This window comes from Hemicordylus capensis, chromosome 3 (assembly GCF_027244095.1).
Source record: "Hemicordylus capensis ecotype Gifberg chromosome 3, rHemCap1.1.pri, whole genome shotgun sequence".
NCBI classification, from domain to species: Eukaryota; Metazoa; Chordata; class Lepidosauria; order Squamata; family Cordylidae; genus Hemicordylus; species Hemicordylus capensis.
Window position 1 is genome coordinate 280,653,975 of NC_069659.1, and position 19,587 is coordinate 280,673,561.

At 44.3% G+C, this 19,587-nt stretch overlaps 1 protein-coding gene across 1 annotated transcript in view; it reads right to left on the minus strand.

The window, feature by feature from the left end:
* Nucleotides 1-19,587, minus strand: part of SORCS3 (sortilin related VPS10 domain containing receptor 3) — a 750,118-nt gene that overhangs the window by 412,014 nt on the left and 318,517 nt on the right. The gene's annotated exons all lie outside the window — the stretch shown is intronic.

The following is a 19,587-nucleotide window of genomic DNA, read 5'->3' on the forward strand; positions in this document are numbered from 1 at the left end:
TGTGTGCTCATATTTTCTATCTCTCAGCTGTCTTTTTATGAGTCCAGAGTGTTTTATGAAACCCATGGGTTTCTCTCTGTATCTCTTGTCTCATCTTTATAGTTGCACCCACAACGTAACTCTGGGGAAGAGACAGATCCATACCATCCATTTAAAGTCCATAATTCATCAGAATCAAAGCCAGGGGCAGAGCCACCGTTGGGCCAATGGGTTCAAAGAACCCGGGCCGCGCCCAATCAGGGCCATGCCTTGTGACCCCGACATGCCCCCCCCCCCCACGTCTGACGTCAGACGCGGGGGTACTGATTTAGCTCCCAAGCGGGAGCCGCGCAGCCCCTTCGGGAGCTAAACTAAGTCTGGCGCTGCATACGCAGCTCAGCCAGGAGTGGCTCTTCCCTGCCTTAGCAGGGAAGAGCCTTAGCAGGGAAGAGCCGCTCCTGGCTGCGCTGCGAATGCAGTGCCAGCCTAAGTAGCTCCTGAAGGGGCCACGCGGCCCCTTTAGGAGTTAAAAGGCTGGTGCTGCATTGGCAGCTCCAGCCTTAGTTTAGCTCCCAACGAGGCCGCACGGCCCCTTCGGGAGTTGAACCATTCGGGAGCCAGATCAGTTCCCCCGCCCGTGTCTGACGTCAAAGGTGGGGGCGTGGCTAGCCCCCATATTTGACATCAGACGTGGGGGCTGGGTCAGCGGGGTCGCCCCCGCGGCTGCACAGAGGCTGCCAGCGGTCAGACTCCACGCCTTATCAAAGCAGCTACATCCTATGCCTAATTTTCTCCAAGTTTGGTAATCTGCCCCTTCCCCTGCCTGCTGTGCAGCTCACCTGCTACTTACCGTGGACAAGAGAGCAGGTGTACAAGGATAGAAACAAGTGGGAGAAGTCATTCCTGCTGTTCCCTCTGCTACAACATGAAACTTAAAGGAATTGCACGGCAATTTGAATTGAACCCTGGATGTTCTGGGCAGCCATAAGATACCCTGACATACTAAAATTACAATTATGCAGTCTGGCAAAACCCTCTAAATAAATGACTTATACAAATAGGACTGTCGATACTGCTTCGGATAAGCACACGTCAGCCTGAGTCAATTTGATTCAGGTCAGAAGCTGTTAAAAGCAGTTCACATTTATTTAAATTATCTGCAAATTCTCATGGGCTATGGCAGTTTCAGTGACTTGCTTTGAAGCTTATAGTTGAGCTCTTGAGGTCATTATCACAACCAAACGGGTAGGGGAAGCTGGAGGAAAAGCAGGAGCCCCCAGGGGTGATGTGGCGGCACACCCAGCAGGAATCAGGAGGGGGAAAGCAAACCAGGGTCACCAGGTATCCCACAATGCACTGTATGAGCAGCACAGTCATTGGGGAAGCTGCACACTGCCAGGCCATGCCTTCCCCCTGGCTCTATGATAAAAATGGCAGCCGGCAAACTGGGAACAGCTGCAGGTAATGTAAAGCTCTGCATAACTGCTGAGTGAGGTAGGAGGTACATGCTTGTCCTCCTACCTCATTTTAAGTCTGGGTTGCCAATCAGGGTTCCCCAGGGGAGGAGTGGCAGGGTTGGAGTGATCCTGGGGCTGCAGATGACTAGCCCTACCTCAGCTTGCCCTATCCTACCCAGGTAGGGCTGGTTATGAGAACAAAATCATTGTCTCATGCGAGTGGGAACTAGTTCAACTTCACATATTACACTGGGTTGGCAGTTCTTTTGATTCAGACCCATTCACAAAAGCAACATGAAAATGTGAATTAGTATTACAGATGTCAGTCACTGTAGTCTCTACATTCTGGAACATCCAAGATTACAGCGGACATAGATGTGGCTAAGGTCCCCATCCAACACTCATCCAATGTAATTATGTGAAGATTGGGTTATGTTATTGTGAGTTCAAAATGTATTTTATTATGGATTAGAGAGATATATAGTCCACAACTCTATTTCTCCTGACTCCAAAATCCCATTGAGGGGTTTTGTCAAAAAAGTAGATAAAATTTTATACACACAGTGCACTCACCATTATAAGTAACCAGAGAGAGTCAACACCTATAAAAGGGTCTTGTTCCAACTTGAGTGGCTGCAGCAGACCAACAGTGGCCAGGTTCAGTAAGAAAACCTATCATAAAAGGCTCACCCCTGGATTCCAATTACTGCTCAGTCACATGTCTATCTAGCCTGTCATCTCACCTCTGAGCCGACAGTCATTTCCAAGCTCCTAATGCCTCATCACTTTTGTCAGGTCAAATCTCCCTCCAGCAATGCTTTCCCTGTCATTTCTACAGAACCCATTCAGAGTTTCATCTAACACAAAGTACCTTGGCAGAGGAAAATAAACTTGTCAGACATTTTTCAGACACAGGAATCAAGGAATCAATAAACAGTCCAAACTTGAGAAGTCAATCCATCTCTAGCTGGCCCTCAAACAGGCAGCCCCTGGTCTGTCATTATAATGAAGGAATGCCAAGTCAAAGGAAACAGGACTCTATGAATGAGCAGTTCTGACTTAGGGGATTTGAGGCAGGAAATAACACTCTCTCTTGCTCGGGTTCTTCTATCTTCTATCACCTTCATTGGTGATAGATAGTGCAGGTGGGCTCTTTCCATATTAACTCTTGGTGAAAAATGGCATAGGAACATAGGAAACTGCCATATACTGAGTCAGACCATTGGTTCATCTAGCTCAGTATTGTCTTCACAGACTGGCAGCGGCTTCTCCAAGGTTGCAGGCAGGAATCTCTCTCAGCCCTATCTTGGAGAAGCCAGGGAGGGAACTTGGAACCTTCTGCTCTTCCCAGAGTGGCTTCATCCCCTGAGGGGAATATCTTACAGTGCTCACACATCATGTCTCTCATTCATATGCAACCAGGGCAGACCCTGCTTAGCTATGGGGACAAGTCATGCTTGCTACCACAAGACCAGCTCTCCTGGCAGCACATATACACCCATTCGACAATAGAACTGTCAGTATAATAGTTCCAGGGAATGGGACATCAAACTGGATACTGGATTTTGAGAATGGGAGGGGGGGGAGTACTAAAGGAACTACTAAAATACTAAGGAAAAATTTGCATGTGTGTTTTGAGGACAAATCAGATCCCGAAATATTCTGAATATGCAAACTCAACATTTGCTTTGACAAATCTGGAAATGAATTTTGAATGCAGAATGTGTTTCAGACTTATGTGGTCTGAAAATACTCTTCTTATGTGCATAACTATGTGCATAACTATGAGGGTATCATCACCATCACTATGAGGGTATATGTGCATAACTATGAGGGTATCATCACCATCAGAGACAAGAACACAGGAAACTCCTAGAAGGTCAGTTACCAGAAACAGTTACCATTCCCTGCTAACTGGGCAAAGAGGCACCTTTTAAACATGGTGATTCTCTTTATTTAGCAGGGGGAGAGTAACTGGCCCTATCCACCCCCAGCACAGTACCCCCAGTGACTGTTGCTGGTGTCTGTCTTACATTTCTTTTTAGATTGTGAGCCCTTTGGGGACAGGGATCCATCTTATTTATTTATAATTTCTCTATGTAAACTGATTTGGAAACTTTTTGTTGAAAAGTGGTGTATAAATATTTGTTGATAGTAATATGGTCATTTGATCACTGGGGTGCTGCTACTTGGAAAATGGCTTTTCTTAGGATAAAGTGATTGCACAACTCTTGTCTTTTTTGTACCAATTCATTGAAAGACAGAAGTCCAACTTGTTTAGCCTATCCTGAAATACATAGAATGAATGTCCAACTTCTTGATTCAGTCTTTCATAATCAAAAAACATACACTATTACCTAGTACTAACTATAGCCTTCATTCAGCATAACAAGCGGTGTTCCTCTTGGTAGTATTCCTTATGAAGAATAAGAAGCTGGAGAGAATTGGAAAGAGAATAGGCTGGTTCTCACGACTGACAGCTGGGTAGCAGAAGCATTCAGCCAGGCTCTAAGCCCCATGTGGACTCCCAGAAAATGCTGTGTCAGCAACAATAGAGACAGGAGGAAAAGGAATGATCAGCTAGCCACAAACTGGGTAGGATGGGGCAGGAAATACCCTCAGTAAAGTGCTGAATATATGGCGTAGGTTGGCCGCTGCTGTCTTACACAGATCATGGCTAGTGCATGATCCCTTTCCCCTCCTCCTATCTTGATTTTTGCCAACATTTCTCAGGAGCACCTACAAGGCTTGGAGCCTGGCTGGACACTCCTCCTACTCAGTTGTGAGAACCAGCCCCATATTTCCTGAATAATGGGGGTGGGGAGAATAGGAAAGAGTAGTTTGGGGTGTGGAATTAGGAATATCTCCAATAAGACTTCCCTCTTCCTTCCCCATTATAAAAAAAACCCCTCCATGCCAGTCTCAAAATAAGTGTCCCCTGCCCTTTACTTAGTATGTTAGTGATGATGTGAGAACCTTCCCTCCCCCACACTTTGACAAGGCACTGTAGCCCTTGGGAAGACTATATAAGTGTTATATAAGTCCCAAGAGCTCACTGTCAGGGTGACAGTTTCCCTATATGCCGCTACTGCCTTTCATGCCACCACTGAAGGACTGGCAAGTCAAGAGCAAAGGGAATGGGAGTTGGTGAGGAGGGTATTTTGGTGAAAGTAAGTGTGGTAGGAATGAGTAGAGGGAAGCTGGTAGTTATTCTCTAGCTCCATTTAAGATCGGAACCACAGTAGAATTCATGGTGTTGAAAAACTCTTCTCTCTTTAAATGTGAGCTTCAATGAGCCTCTAAAGTTGTTCTTTGAGTCTGAGCTTGAAATAGTTCATTCACATTTCTAAGTATAAGTAAAAAATATGACTATACAAATCCAATTCAAGTGATTTTTCATGTGGGTCAAGGACTAGAAAGTCAACATTGCCCAAAGTCATGGGAGACCAAGGACCACCCTGCAAGAAAGGATGCTTCTCTGAGACATGTGTGCTATTTTTAAGTGATAACTCAAGGGTATCATTGTTCATGTCTGTCACATTCCTTTCATATTCCCCTAGTGTAAAAGGCCTTCCCAGGATACCATTTAATATAGCCACCCCTGCCCCAAGACATTGGCATAACATAGATATTGTTATGTTAGCGCCTTAAACTGGGGGGGGGGCACTTTCAAAATCCCTACCACAAACATCATTTTTCAATGAGCAAAGACTCCAGCTGCATTTTTAATAACATGTCCAAAGATTACCCAAACCAGCTATTATGAGCTCCTGACTTCAGTCCAGAGTGCCTCAAATGAAATGAATCATTTGCTTCAATCCTACTGGGCAAGTAGGTGAATGTAAATTAAATAAATAAATTATTATTTCTTGTTTACACAGTCAGACAGGTGCTATTGACTGGTTTGTTTTATCCAGACATCGAATCCTTCCCAAGGACCTAGGACAGCTGAATTTTATTGTCAATTGTTATAGATATCTTCGCAGAATATAGGCTGTTCCCAGTAAAGCTGCTTTTTGTAATTGGCTGATGGTGATTTCTGTGGCCCCTATGGTGTTGAGGTGCTCTTCAAGGTCTTTTGGGACTGCACCCAGGGCGCCAATTACCATTGGGATTATTTTGGTATTTTTCTGCCACAGCCTTTCCATTTCAATTTGTAGATCTTTTTATTTGGTGATTTTTTCTATTTCTTTTTCTTCTATTCTGCTATCCCCTGGTATTGCTATGTCGATTATTTTCACTTGTTTTTCTTTCTTCTCCACTACAGTTATATCTGGTGTATTGTGTGGCAGATGTTTGTCTGTTTGTAGTTGGAAGTCCCATAATATTTTTACATCTTCATTTTCTTCAACTTTTTCAATTTTATGGTCCCACCAATGTTTGGCTACAGGTAGCTTGTATTTTTTGCAGATGTTCCAGTGTATCATCCCTGCTACCTTGTCATGCCTTTGTTTGTAGTCAGTCTGTGCGATCTTTTTACTACAGCTGATTAGGTGGTCCACTGTTTCATCTCCTTCTTTACAAAGGCGGCACTTGCTGTTTGTTGTTGACTTTTCTACTTTTGCTCTTATTGCATTTGTTCTTAGTGCCTGTTCTTGCTCAGCCAGTATTAAACCCTCTGTTTCTTTCTTCAAGTTGCCATTCTTAAGCCATTGCCAGGTCTTGGTGATGTCTGATTTTCCACTTATATTGTGCAAATATTGACCATGCAGGGAATTATTTTTCAATTTTTCTGCTTGGTTCTTGACTTGTTCTTTCTTGTAGGCCTGCTTTCTTTCATTGGTGTTGAATAGTTTCACATTATTGACCATTTTAAGTGCATCTTCTTCACTGTCCTTTATATATTCTTCAAGGCCTCTTTTCTCCTCCTCTACTGTTTGATGGACTTGCAGCATTCCTCTTCCACCTGAGCTGCGAGGGAGGTATAGCCTATCGACATCACTGTGGGGGTGCAGAGCATGATTGATGGTCATGATTTTCCTGGTCTTACGATCCAGCGTCTCTAGCTCTGCCTGGGTCCAGTCTATTATTCCTGCAGTGTATCTGATAACAGGTATAGCCCAGGTGTTTATGGCTTGTATGGTGTTCCCGCCATTGAGTTTGGACTTGAGGATTTTTCTAACTCTCCTGATGTATTCACTTCCAATTTTTCTTTTAACTTCAGTGTGTGCAATGTTATCAGCCTGGAGAATGCCCAAGTATTTGTAATGTTCTTTCTCTTCCAGGTTCTTGATGTTGCTTCCATTGGGCAGTTCTATTCCTTCTGTTTTTCTTATTTTCCCTCTGTTCATTATTAATGCAGCACACTTGTCTAGTCCAAACTCCATTGCTATATCGCTACTGAATATACGGACAGTGTTTAGCAGTGATTTGATTTCTGACTGGGACTTTCCATACAACTTCAGATCATCCATGTACAGCAGATGGTTGATTTTACTTGATGTTTTAGATGTTTGGTATCCGAGGCCTGTTTTGTTTAGTATTGTGAAAGTGGGGTCATGGCGATTACAAACAACAGAGGGGATAGGGAGTCCCCTTGGAAAATGCCTCTTCTAATGTTAACCTGTCCAAGTGTCTCACCATTGATTGTTAACTGTGTACTCCACATGCTCATTGCTTTTTTGATAAATATCTGAATGTTTTTGCTGACACCAGTTGTTTTTGCTGACACCAGTTGTTTCTAAACATTTTAGTATCCATGTGTGTTGTTGTTGTTGTTGTTGTTGTTGTTATAATTATACTAAAAACAATTTTGCATTGCAAAGGCAAAGTAGCCAGAATTAGAATAGCTATAATATACCATGTTTACCCAATTTGGGCAACTCTGAATTTAAGACAACCTCCTTAAAAAGTGCAGGTTAAATACAGGTTATGTCTTTATTTACCCAAAAGGAAGAGGATTCTTCATTTAAGATGACTCCACAATTTCTAATATCAAAGAACTTGGGGGGAAAAACTAGTCTTAGATTTTGGTAAATACAGTATAAATTTAAGTCCACTTGAAAAGATATTGAAGCAAGAACCTCCAAGTTATGGGTGAAGAATATGGACTAAATCATGTGACAGTGTACACCTAAAACATAGTAAGGTCATTTAGATTACCATTGCAGGCCAGAGCGTGGTGGTGGGGAGGCAAGATCGATCTTACCTCCCCTCCAGATGATCCAGTACTTTGTGTGCGGCGTGTGGCTCTCACTCCAACACATTCTCTGGAGGCCGGGCAAATGTATCCCACCTGTGGTTACAAGTAAATCAGCATAACACTTGGATACAAACCCTTGCACTGGTAATAAAGTATATTTAGAGATTCCAATTTGTCTACTCCTCTCTCGCCACTGCCTGATGCTTCTGGCCATCACTGCCACCACAGTTTGTTTTAGCCTTACACCAAAACAGCCACTGCCATTTTGAATTTCACATCCATGCAGAAATTTCAATTATATGCATAAGCAACCATGTTGGCAATTGCAGGGAATGGAACTCTTATTTCTATATACAAGACAAGGTTACTATACTTTTATGTAGAATATTTATACCCTAATATATGAGCCAGCATGGTGTAGTGGTTAGAGTGTTGGACTAGGACCATGGAGACCCGAGTTCAAATCCCCATTCAGCCATGAAACTAGCTGGGTGACTCTGGGCCAGTCACTTCTCTCTCAGCCTAACCTACTTCACAGGGTTGTTGTGAAAGAGAAACTCAAGTATGTAGGACACTGCTCTGGGCTCCTTGGAGGAAGAGCGGGATAGAAATGTAAAAATAAAATAAAATAAAATAAAATAATAATAATTCTCACAACTGTGGTTGGAAGGGTGGGCAGAGAGGCAGGCTCCTGCCTGACTCCCTGCATATGATCTTCCCTATCTTTCTAGGCTCTGCCACTCTCCCAACACATGATTGGCACCATGGCAGGTAGCAGAACCGGGAGCCAGAGAGGAAGCCCACCAGCATTCCACAGGAGCCCAATGCATTGGGGGATTCCCCTGCTCTCTGGGTGGGCACTCCTGCCACCCAACTTTGTGCATACTAGGGCTGCAGGCAGCCTGAGCAGGCACACGACCAGGGACTGGGTTAGAAGGCCGTGCTCATGCCCTTCTACCTCGGTAATAGCCCGGGTAAAATACTTGCGCTACCCTGATCCCAGCTCTCCACACAAGCAGGCCTACTCCGGGTAGGGCTGTGCAAATCTGGTTGGAGCTGCTCATATAAAGAGCCCCACTCTGTGAACAAACTGGTGTTTTATTTATATTTGGATGTACCAGATCTTTCCTTGATATATCGAGCTGTGTACTGGCTTTCTCAAACATACTGTTTAAATTAGTGTTAATCAATATTTCTGCGATTCTGACAAAAGACAGCTATATGTTAATGTGAAACCATGACTGATCAATCAACCAACTCTCTGCTAAATTTAACTGCAGTGCTCAGAGAAAAGGGATTAAACAAGGAAAGCAATATTACTGCATAAGCATATGTAATGCCTTGCACAGCTTTTCAGTTTCAGACCGTATGTTTACAATAATCAGCAGAGTGAAGCAATGTCTTTATAAGTCAACAGCAATGTATGTTAAAGAACATTATCTGAAAGAGTTATGTCTCTCTCCTGCTTTATGCATAAAATAATGCTGGGGACAGAGGAAATAAATAATGAGCAGGGATTTTGCTACAAGTTATTATCTTGTAAAGACAGTGTGTACAGAATTCTTCCAAGATTTTGCAAATATTAACCCTGTTCCTCATGCAAACAAACAAATATGCTGTTTGTATAATGTCCTAGGTTACACTACTTACTTAACAGCATTTGGTTGCAAGAAGAAGAAGAAAAGATGAATGGAAATGGGATCTCCATTCTAATGACACCATCAATAATTGCTCCCAACAACTAGTATCTGTGCCGCAGCCTAATAGGGGAGATATGGTCTGTTTGGCCTCCAAACATTATGCAAATGCAACTGTGTTTCTCTTAAACCAGAGGTGGCCAACCTGAAGCTCTCTGGCTGTTGTTTGATGACAACACAACACATGTGGCTAGGGATTATGATAGGCGTGCACAACTTAAATGCCCAATAGGCCAGAACCAACTATGACTTGGTGTGCAGGGGCAGAGGTAAAATTTCAATATATAAAAGTGATAGAGGCATCCCACTCCCAGGCTGAAGGCTCCTCTGCTGTCAGGAAGAATGGATATCTCAGGGAAGGAGGACATAAGTCTGAGGAAGAGGGGAATGCTTCCTTAGAAGGAAGCCCTTCCATAGATGATGAGCTCATATCCTCTCACACGGGATACTCCTCATGGGGATGGAGCCTCCCTAGTAATGGGCCATTTGGTCATTAGGGGTATAGAGAGATGAGTCTGTGACCTGTGTACAGACTGCATGGTGAGTTGCATGCCTGTTGCAAAGGTTGCAGACATCGTGCATCTTCTAAATAGGCTGCTAGGCCGTGCTGGGAAGGAGTCAGCTGTCATGGTGCACTTCAGCACCAACGATGTTGGGAAATGTAGCCAGGAGGTCCGGGAAGCCCAATTTAGCCTGCTAGGTTGTATATTGAAGTACATGGCCTCCAAGGTAGCATCCTCAGAAAAACTACTTGTTCCATGCACAGAGGCAGTAAGACAGGCAGAGCTGACAGGTCTCAATGTGTGGATGAGATAGTGATGCCAAAAGGAGGAGTTTAGATTTTTTTTTTTTTTTTTAAGGCACTGGGATACATTTTGGAACAAGACAAGCCTGTACAAAAGGGATAGGCTCCACTTGAACCAAGACGGAACCAGACTGCTGGTGCTTAAAATAAAAAATGTCGCAGAGCAGCTTTTAAAATGGTGCCTGGGGATAGCCAACAGGAACTGGGTGGTATCTGGTTTGGCAAATGCCATTCCGTAAGGGATGAGGGTGTAAATGTTTCACATAAACTAGAAGGGAACAGAGTGGAACTAGATAAAGAGCAGACAGAAGGTTGTCAAAGAGCTCAAATGGCCATAAGAAAGCCCACAACGCTTCTGAAGAAGCCTACCTTGGATCCCTCAGAGCTGAGTAACTACAAGCCTGTCTCCAACCTTCTGTGGTTGGGCAAGGTAACTGAGAGGGTGGTGGCCTCCCAGCTCCAGACAGTCTTGGAGGAAACTGATTATCGAGACCCATTTCAAACTAGCTTCCAGGCTGGCCATGGGGTAGAGACTGCCTTGGTCGGCCTGATGGATGATCTCCAACTGGGAATTGACAGAGGAAGTGTGACTCTGTTGGTCCTCTTGGACCTCTTGGCGGCTTTCAATACTATCAATAATAGAATCCTTCTTGAGGGTCTGAGGGGGTTGGGAGTGAGAGGCACTGCTCTGCAGTGGTTCCGCTCCTACCTCTCGGGCATGTTCCAGATGGTGTCCCTTGGAGACTGTTGTTCTTCAAAATCTGAACAGGCTCCGTATAGTCTCCAATGTTGTTTAACATCTACATGAAACTGCTGGGAGACAGCATCAGGTGATTTGATGCAGGGTGTTATCAGTATGCTGATGACACCCAAATCTATTTCTCCATGTCAGCATCATCGGGAGAAGTCATAATCTCCCTAAATGCCTGTCTGGAGTTGGTAATGGGCTGGGTGAGGGATAACAAACTGAGACTGAATCTAGATAAGACAGAGGTACTCATTGCACGGGGTTGAAACTCAGTAAACAATTTTGATCTGCCTGTTCTGGATGGTGTCATACTTCCCCAGAAGTAACAGGTGTGCAGTCTGGGGGTGCTTCTGGATCCAAGTCTCTCTCTGGTGTCCCAGGTTGACCAGAGGTGCCTTCTATAAGCTTTGTCTGCTACGCCAGTTGCATCCGTTTCTTCAGATAGATGACCTCAAAACAGTGGTACATCTGCTGATAACCTCCAGACTGGATTACTGTAATGTGCTCTATGTGGGGCTGCCCTTGTACATAGTCCGGAAACTACAGTTGGTCCAGAATGCGGCAGCCAGGCTGGTCTCTGGGTCATCTAGGAGAGACCATATTACTCCTGTATTGAAGGAGTTACACTGGCTGCCAATATGTTTCTGGGCAAAATACAAGGTGTTAGTTATAACCTATAAAGCCCTAAACAGCTTGGGCCCTGGGTATTTAAGAGAACGTCTTCTTTGTTATGAACCCCACCGCCCATTGAGATCATCAGGAGAGGTCCGTCTGCATTTGCACTGGCTCATCTGGTGGCTTCTCAGGGAAGGGCCTTCTTCGTTGCTGCCCCAAGGCTTTGGAATGTGCTCCCTAGTGAAATAAGAGCCTCCCCATCTCTGACAATATTTAAAAGTCTTTAAAGATGCATCTGTTCACCCAGGCTTTTAACTGATAATGTTTTGATTGTTTTTAATGTTGTTTTAGAATATTGTTTTTAAAATGTTAAATTGTTGTGTTTTAAATTTCTTGTTTTTGTTTTTAATTAAGGTTTTAATGTTTTATCTTGTTGTAAACCACCCAGAGTTGTAAGTTTTGGGCAGTATAAAATATGTTAAATAAATAAATAAAATAAATATAGGTGCTTATATGCCAATGCCAGAAGCCTCCAACCCAAGAGGGGCAAGCTAGAGTGCTTGGTTACTAATGAAAACATAGATGTAGTGGACATAACAGAAACATAGTGGAATATTAAGAACCAGTGGGACATTGTTATACAGGCTTATTTGGAAGTAAGCTTCACTGGGAACACCATGGGATGTATTTCCAGGTAAACGTGCATAGGATGGTGTTGTAAGGCAGTTTCTGGAAAGAACAGAAGCTGGCCCCCATCAAAGAGGGAACGTACCAAAAGAGCAACCCTATGGCCAAATTGAGACACAGTACAAAACCGGAGTTAAACATAGTAAGGTTGGAACTCCAGTATGTCCAAATTTGTGAAACTGTGCTTTTGCAGCAAAAATGATGTGTGGTTTGCCTCACCAAACTCCAAATTGAACCCTAAGTTAGCACAAAGGTCCATGGTTTGAAAAATGGCATGAAATCGTGGTTATGGCAGCGTCAGGGAATGGACATAATGCTTTGAGCCAATTTCCAAACCACAAATGGAGGTGGTGGCACAAATGCACCTGAGATTGTGGCTGCACCATGGCTGTTGCAATTCTCACTGGCTGTCTCTGTGAGCACCAGCCCTGCTCCTCCTGTCACCTACCCAGCTATGGAGTTGCTGGGCAACAGGGATGCTGCCACATCTCACCCCAAACTTGTCAGCCTCTCAAGCAGCACAGTCATATAGTGGCATTCCCCCTTCCCACTCTGTCCCTTGCTCTCCCCACCTGGCAAACAGGATAGAACATAAGAACAGCCCTGCTGGATCAGGCCCAAGGCCCATCTAGTCCAGCATCCTGTTTCTCACAGTGGCCCAGCAGATGCTGCTGGAAGCCACAGGCAGGAGTTGAGGGTGTGCCCTCTCTCCTGCCATTACTCCCCTGCAACTGGTACTCAGAGCCATCCTGCCTTTTGAGACTGGAGGTGGCCCACAGCCCTCCGACTAGTAGACATTGATGGACCTCTCCTCCATGAAGTTATCCAAACCCCTCTTAATTCCATCCAGGTTGTTGGCTGTCACTACGTCCTGTGGCAGAGAGTTCCACAAGTGGATAAGAAAGGTGCTCTAGGCCCCTGATCATCTCAGTTACCCTCTTCTGCACCTTTTCCAGTTCAACAATGTCCTTTTTAAGATGTGATGGCCAGAATTGTACGCAGCACTCCAAGTGTGGTCGCACCATAGTTTTGTATAAGGGCATTATAATATTAGCTGTTTTATTTTCAGTCCCCTTTCTAATGATCCCTAGCATTGAATTTGCCTTTTTCACAGCTGCCACACATTGAGTCGACACTTTCAACGAGCTGTCCACCACGACCCCAAGATCCCTCTCCTGGTCAGTCACCAACAGCTCAGATCCCATCAGCATATACTTGAAGTTGGGGGTTTTCGGCCCAATGTGTATCACTTTATACTTGCCAACATTGAACTGCATTTGCCATTTTGTCGCCCACTCCCCCAGTTTGGAGAAATCCTTTTGGAGCTCCTCACAATCCGTTTTGGATTTCACTACCCGGAAGAGTTTGGTATCATCTGCTAATTTGGCCACCTCGCTACTTACCCCTGCTTCTAGACCATTTATGAATAAATTAAAAAGCATTGGTCCCAGTACAGATCCCTGGGGTCCCCCACTTCATACTTCCCTCCATTGTGGAAACTCTCCATTTATACCTACCCTCTGTTTCCTGTCTTTCAGCCAGTTAGCAATCCACACATGTACCTGTCCCCTTATCCCATGACTGCTAAATTTCCTCAGGAGTCTTTGATGAGGAACTTTGTCAAAAGCTTTTTGGAAGTCCGGGTATACTATGTCAACTGGATCATCTTGATCAACACACTCGTTGACACCCTCAAAGAACTCCAGAAGGTTGGTGAGGCAAGATTTACCTTTGCTGAAGCTGTGCTGGCTCACTCCCAGCAGGGCCTGTTCTTCTAGGTGCTTTACAATTTTATCCTTGAGGATGCTTTCCATCAATTTGCCTGGAACGGATGTTAGGCTAACTGGCCTGTAATTTCCCGGATTGCCCCTGGGTCCCTTTTTGAAAATCAGTGTTAAATTTGCTACTCTCCAGTCCCCTGGTACAGAGCCCGATTTCAGGGATAAGTTGAAAATTTTAGCAAGGAGGTCAGCAATTTCATGTTTGAGTTCTTTGAGGACTCTTGGATGGATGCAATCCGGCCCTGGTGATTTGTTAGTTTTCAGTTTTTCCAGACAGTTTAGTACATCATCTCTTGTCACTACTATCTGACTCAGCTCTCTAGCCTCCATCCTGAAAAAGCCTGGTTCAGGAACAGGTATATGCTCAGTATCCTCTGCCATGAAGACAGACACAAAGAACTCATTCAGTTTCTCTGCAACCTCCATATCCTCCTTAATAATCCCTTTCACTCCCTCATTGTCTAACAGTCCAACCACCTCCCTGGCAGGTTTCCTGCTTCTGATGTACTTAAAGAAGTTTTTGTTATACCTCTTGATACTTTTGGCTAAATGTTCCTGAAACTCTCTTTTTGCCTCTCTTATTGTCACCTTGCATTTCTTTGGCCAGAGTTTGTGTTCCTTTCTGTTCTCTTCATTTAGACAGGCCTTCCAATTTCGGAAGGAAGTCTTCTTCCCTTTTATGGCTACTTTGACGAAGCCATGCTGGCATCCTCCTGGACTTAGTGGTATATTTCCTCCTTTTGGGTATACAATCTAACTGGGCTTCTAGTATTGTGGTTTTGAGTAAACTCCATGCACTCTGGAGCGAAGTGACTCTCCTGGATTTCCCTTTCAGCTTTCTTTTCACTGTACTCCTCATTTTGGAGAAGTTTCCTCTTCTGAAATTCAAAATGTCCGTGTTAGACATCCTTGGTGATTCTCTCCCCACATGTATGCTGAATTTGATGGCACTATGGTCACTGTTCCCTAAAGGGTCGATGACACTGACATCACGCACTAGGTCCTGGGTGTCACTCAGCATTAGGTCCAAGGTCGCCTTCTCTCTGGTCGGTTCCATGACCAACTGTTCTAGGGCACAGTCATTTAGTGTATCTAGAAATTTGACCTCTTTGTCCTGATCTGACTGTGAATTTATCCAGTCTATGTGTGAGTAACTGAAGTCACCCATAATTACAGCCCTGCCTCTCCTTGACGCCTCCCTGATTTCTTCCTGCAACTCCCAGTCACTGTTGGTGTTTTGATCCGGAGGGCGATAGCACATCCCCAGTAGCACGTTCCCTTTCCGGCCTTGTATAGTCACCCACAGGGTTTCTGTGGAGGACTCCAGTCCACCTAGGTTTTCAAGCTTGTTAGATTCTATCCCTTCTTTAACATACAGTGCTACTGTATGAAAGTAGATGAAAGATGAAAAAATAAAAAAGCGAAAGCAGATGAAAGTAGGAAAGAAAGGAAAGAAAAGAAGGAAGAAAGGAAAGTAGATGAAAAGGTTCACTGGAAATGGGAGCTCTGGCGCAATTCCTTGCACAGGCAGGGCTACATATTGGGCAATGTTGGACCAAACCCTGGAATGTTGAACAGGTTTAAAGTTCTATGCATACACCCAATGCCCCCCACCCCACCCCACATTCATGCACACAGCCAGGCTCTGAGACATGGAACATCAAAATCTCTTTTGGGTGTCCACAAGGCATTACAGGGAATAGGGGGTTGCAACGATTCTGTTCTATGTTTACTATGGAGAGTTGGGGGGCCCACAAAAGCAGGGACTCCTTTGTTGGGTTAGCTCAACACATGATCATGCAGTCCAAAGGAAGACCTACAGGTTTCAGCCACATGGCCCTCCCCAGTATACTGAGAGGACGAGCCCACCGGCAAAAAGCTGCCAGTGGAGCAGAAGTTTGGTTGGGTCTGCATGGACTACTTTGATGGGATGATCCCTTGCATCAGGATCCTAGGTTATGGCAGGACAGACCCTGAAGGATTCCTCATATACATATCCTTTCTAGGAAGTCTTCATGTTCCCTTCCCTTTCCCAAGTAACACAGAAATAGTACCCCCACCCCAAATCATGCTTGCATGAGACTAGGGATGTGCCCAGACTGGTCCGGAGGCCATTCTAAAGGCCTCCGGACCGGTCCGGACCTGGGTGGTTCAGTTCGGGTGGGGGTTGCTTTAAGAGCGGGGGGAGGGTTTACTCACCCCTCCCGCCACTTTCCCGCTCTGGCGCCCGTAATTTTAGTAGTAATTGAGGCGGCAGGATACCTCCCTGCTGCCCCTTCCCCACTTTCGCTATGAAAGGCTCCCAGGAGTCCTCTGCGCGTGCACATGTCACAGAGACATGAAGCGCACACACGTTGTGCGCACGCGCAGAGGACTCCTGGGAGCTTTTCATAGTGAAAGCGGGGAAGGGGTGGCAGGGAGGTATCCTGCCACCCCAATTACTACTAAAATTACGGGCCCCAGAGCAGGAAAGTGGTGGGAGGGGTAAGTAAACCCTCCCCCCGCTCTTAAATCAACCCCTCACCCCAGTGCTGGACCACAGTTTGGTGGTTCCATGCACACCCCTACATGGGACTGTTTGGATGCTGGTCTCTTTGGGGGGCAGCAGTGCCATTGCTGTCAGAAAAAGCACTGGCATGGCATTTATAGGGATTTATTTATTTCTCCTCTCCAGATGATCAAAATGGGTGGTTGGGCTCATGGCGAAGAAGAGGTTATCTTAAATACCCAGGACCTAAGCTGTTTAGGCCTTCATAGTTTATAACCAGCACCTTGTATTTTGCCCAGAAACCTATCAGCAGGCAGTATAGCTCTTTCAATATAGGAGTAATATGGTTTCTCCAAGATGACCCAGAGAACAGCTTGGCTGATGCATTCTGTACCAACTGTAGTTTCTGGACTATGTACAAAGGCAGCCTTACATAAAGCACATTGCAGTAATCAAGTCTAGAGGTTACCAACAGATGTCCCACTGTTCTGAGGTCATTCATCTCAAGAAATGGACACAGCTGGCATATCAGCCAAAAGGTGACAGAAAGCACCTCTGGCTTCCACCTCAACCTGGGACACCAGGGAGAAGTTTGGATCCAGAAGCACCCACAGACTGTGTACCTGCTTATTCAGGGAAGTGTGACCCGTTAGTTATCCCACATCCATCCAACCACCACCTCCATCCCACCACCACCTCCAGACAGGCATTTAGGGAGGTTATACCTTCCCTTGATGATGCTGACATGGAGAAATAGATTTGGGTGTCATCAGCATATTGAAAACACGCTGCACCAAATCTCCTGATGATCTCCCTCAGTGATTTCATGCAGATGTTAAACAACATTGGAGACAATATGAAGCTCTGAGGAACACCATACAAAAGTTCAGATTTTGAAGAACAACAGTCTCCAAGGGACACCATCTGGAATCTGCCCATGGGGAACCACTTCAAAGCAGTATCTCCCACCTGCAATCCTCTCAGATGCTCCAGAAGGATACTATGGTCAAGAATATTGAAATCCACTGAGAGATCCAAAAGAACCAACAGAGTCACACTCCTTCTATCAATTCCCAATTGGAGATCACCCATCAGGCCAACCAAGGCAGTCTCCACTTCACAGTCCACCCAAAAGCCAGTTTGAAATGGGTCTAGATAATCAGTTTCCTCCAAGACTGTCTGGAGCTGGGAGGCCACCACCCTCCAGTCTGGACTCGAACCGAACCAGGCCAGCCGGTTCTGTGCACACCACTATACTCCACCCATTCTCAGAGGCAACAGCGACACATTCTAAGAGCAGGCAGGATATTACCGTGCTGCTGCTGCCACCGCTGCCAGCTCCTAAAGCAGCTTGGAGACATGCAGGCACCTTCCCCCTCTGTTCTCAGAGCAGGGTGGGTAGGACCTATGAGGGGGCAGGATTACATTGAGGGCAGCAGCCCACTCTAGCCTTGCTAGGCCACTACTCATGGGTGAGGGGCATCTAGTTCAGCAGCAGGCACAAAAGTTTCATTCCAAGAAAGAGGCATCTCCTAAACGCTCTGTAGGCCTTTGGTGCATTTGAGCAGGCTGATAAGAAATACTGCGTCTGCAATGTTTCAAGCTACTGCCTTGACTCATTCCTACAAAACAAGCTTTCCCTCACCTCACCTCACCTTAACCAACATAAATTATCTGTGAATACCAACTGTATATGAAAGACTTTGTCATCATGATCTCAATATTGTTCCTGACATTTATCTCTATGTTTATATGAAATACCAGGCCTTATTGCTGTTCATCTCTTTGACATGGACTGAATTTCTAGGCAGGTGAGGAAAGTCAAGGTTTATGTTCTCTTATAACAAGGGGGAAAGAGAAAACAGAACTGGATCTTTGCCTGCTGGCCTCATCAGAAGAGTATCTGCTCCCATATGAGCAAGAAGACAATGTTCCGGTTTGAAACACACAAAGGTTAAATATACTCCTACAAAACTAAAAGCACAGTATGGGAAGGACGGGGAGGGGGGGAGGAGTCTGGTTAAGCTAAATGCTATAAATAGATTATGTTAAGGCTACTAAATACTTGGACAAGATCAGAAATGAAGTTTCATCAAAATGATGAAATTCCATTATTTATATAATGCCTGGAACATACTAGGCATTTTATAAGAACAAAAATAGTTCTTTGAAAGCAGGTGTAAGAAGCAAGAATACCATATTACATCAATTTTAAAATCCAGCATTTTGAATGTAGAGAATTAATTTAAGTTGTCAATCTCTGATTTTTAGTAACATTTGAGAACAATGAGGGGAAAAGAAATAATAGCTGAATTGGAGGGCTAACAGAATTAATTTCAATAGCTGGTCTATCAAATTGATGTTGAACTATTGTGGCATCAACCATTAGCTTTAGGAGTTAATATTTTATTTTATTTTTTATTTAACACCACCTAAAACCTACATCTCTGGGCGGTTTACAATAAAACAAAATAAATGACAACAGAAAAAGTTAACACATTACAACAATTTAAAATTTCAAAACAATGTTGAAACTATTAAAACAGTATTTAATTAAAAGTCTGGGTGAACGGATGTGTCTTCAAAGACTTTTAAAAAGTTGTCAGAGATGGGGAGGCTTTCATATCAGCAGGGATTTCAAAGCTTCGGGACAGCAGTGGAGAAGGCCTGCCCCCAACTAGCCACAGATGAGCCGGTGGCAATTGCAGACGGACCTCTCCTGATGATCTCAATAGGCGGTGGGGTTCATAACAAAAAAGACGTTCTCTTAAATATCCAGGGCCCAAGCCATTTAATTGCTCATAATAAAATAGCTTCAAAGTATTGATGTGAAATCATTCATCAGAGTGCATTCCACATATATATTTACTTCAACATGACTTCAAAAAGTCATCTTGTTGAAAAGCTTGGTGCGAGTCTACCATTAAATAATTGTCCACTACTTTTATATAACTTTTATCTAGCCATCTACAACTATAAACAGTTCAAGAATGTGGTATAAATGAAGTGTTCTGTGTCCAAATTTTAGCAAGGAAATCCAGTAATGTGTTTAGTAGAAGAAATTCAACACACATACTTTTTAAAAATCTCATATTGTGATGAACACTATGCATTTGGAAAATCTTGCTTTCCAAATACAACCCAAGTGAGGTTAAGAATCATATGAAGAGGTGGGACTTTGCAAAGTT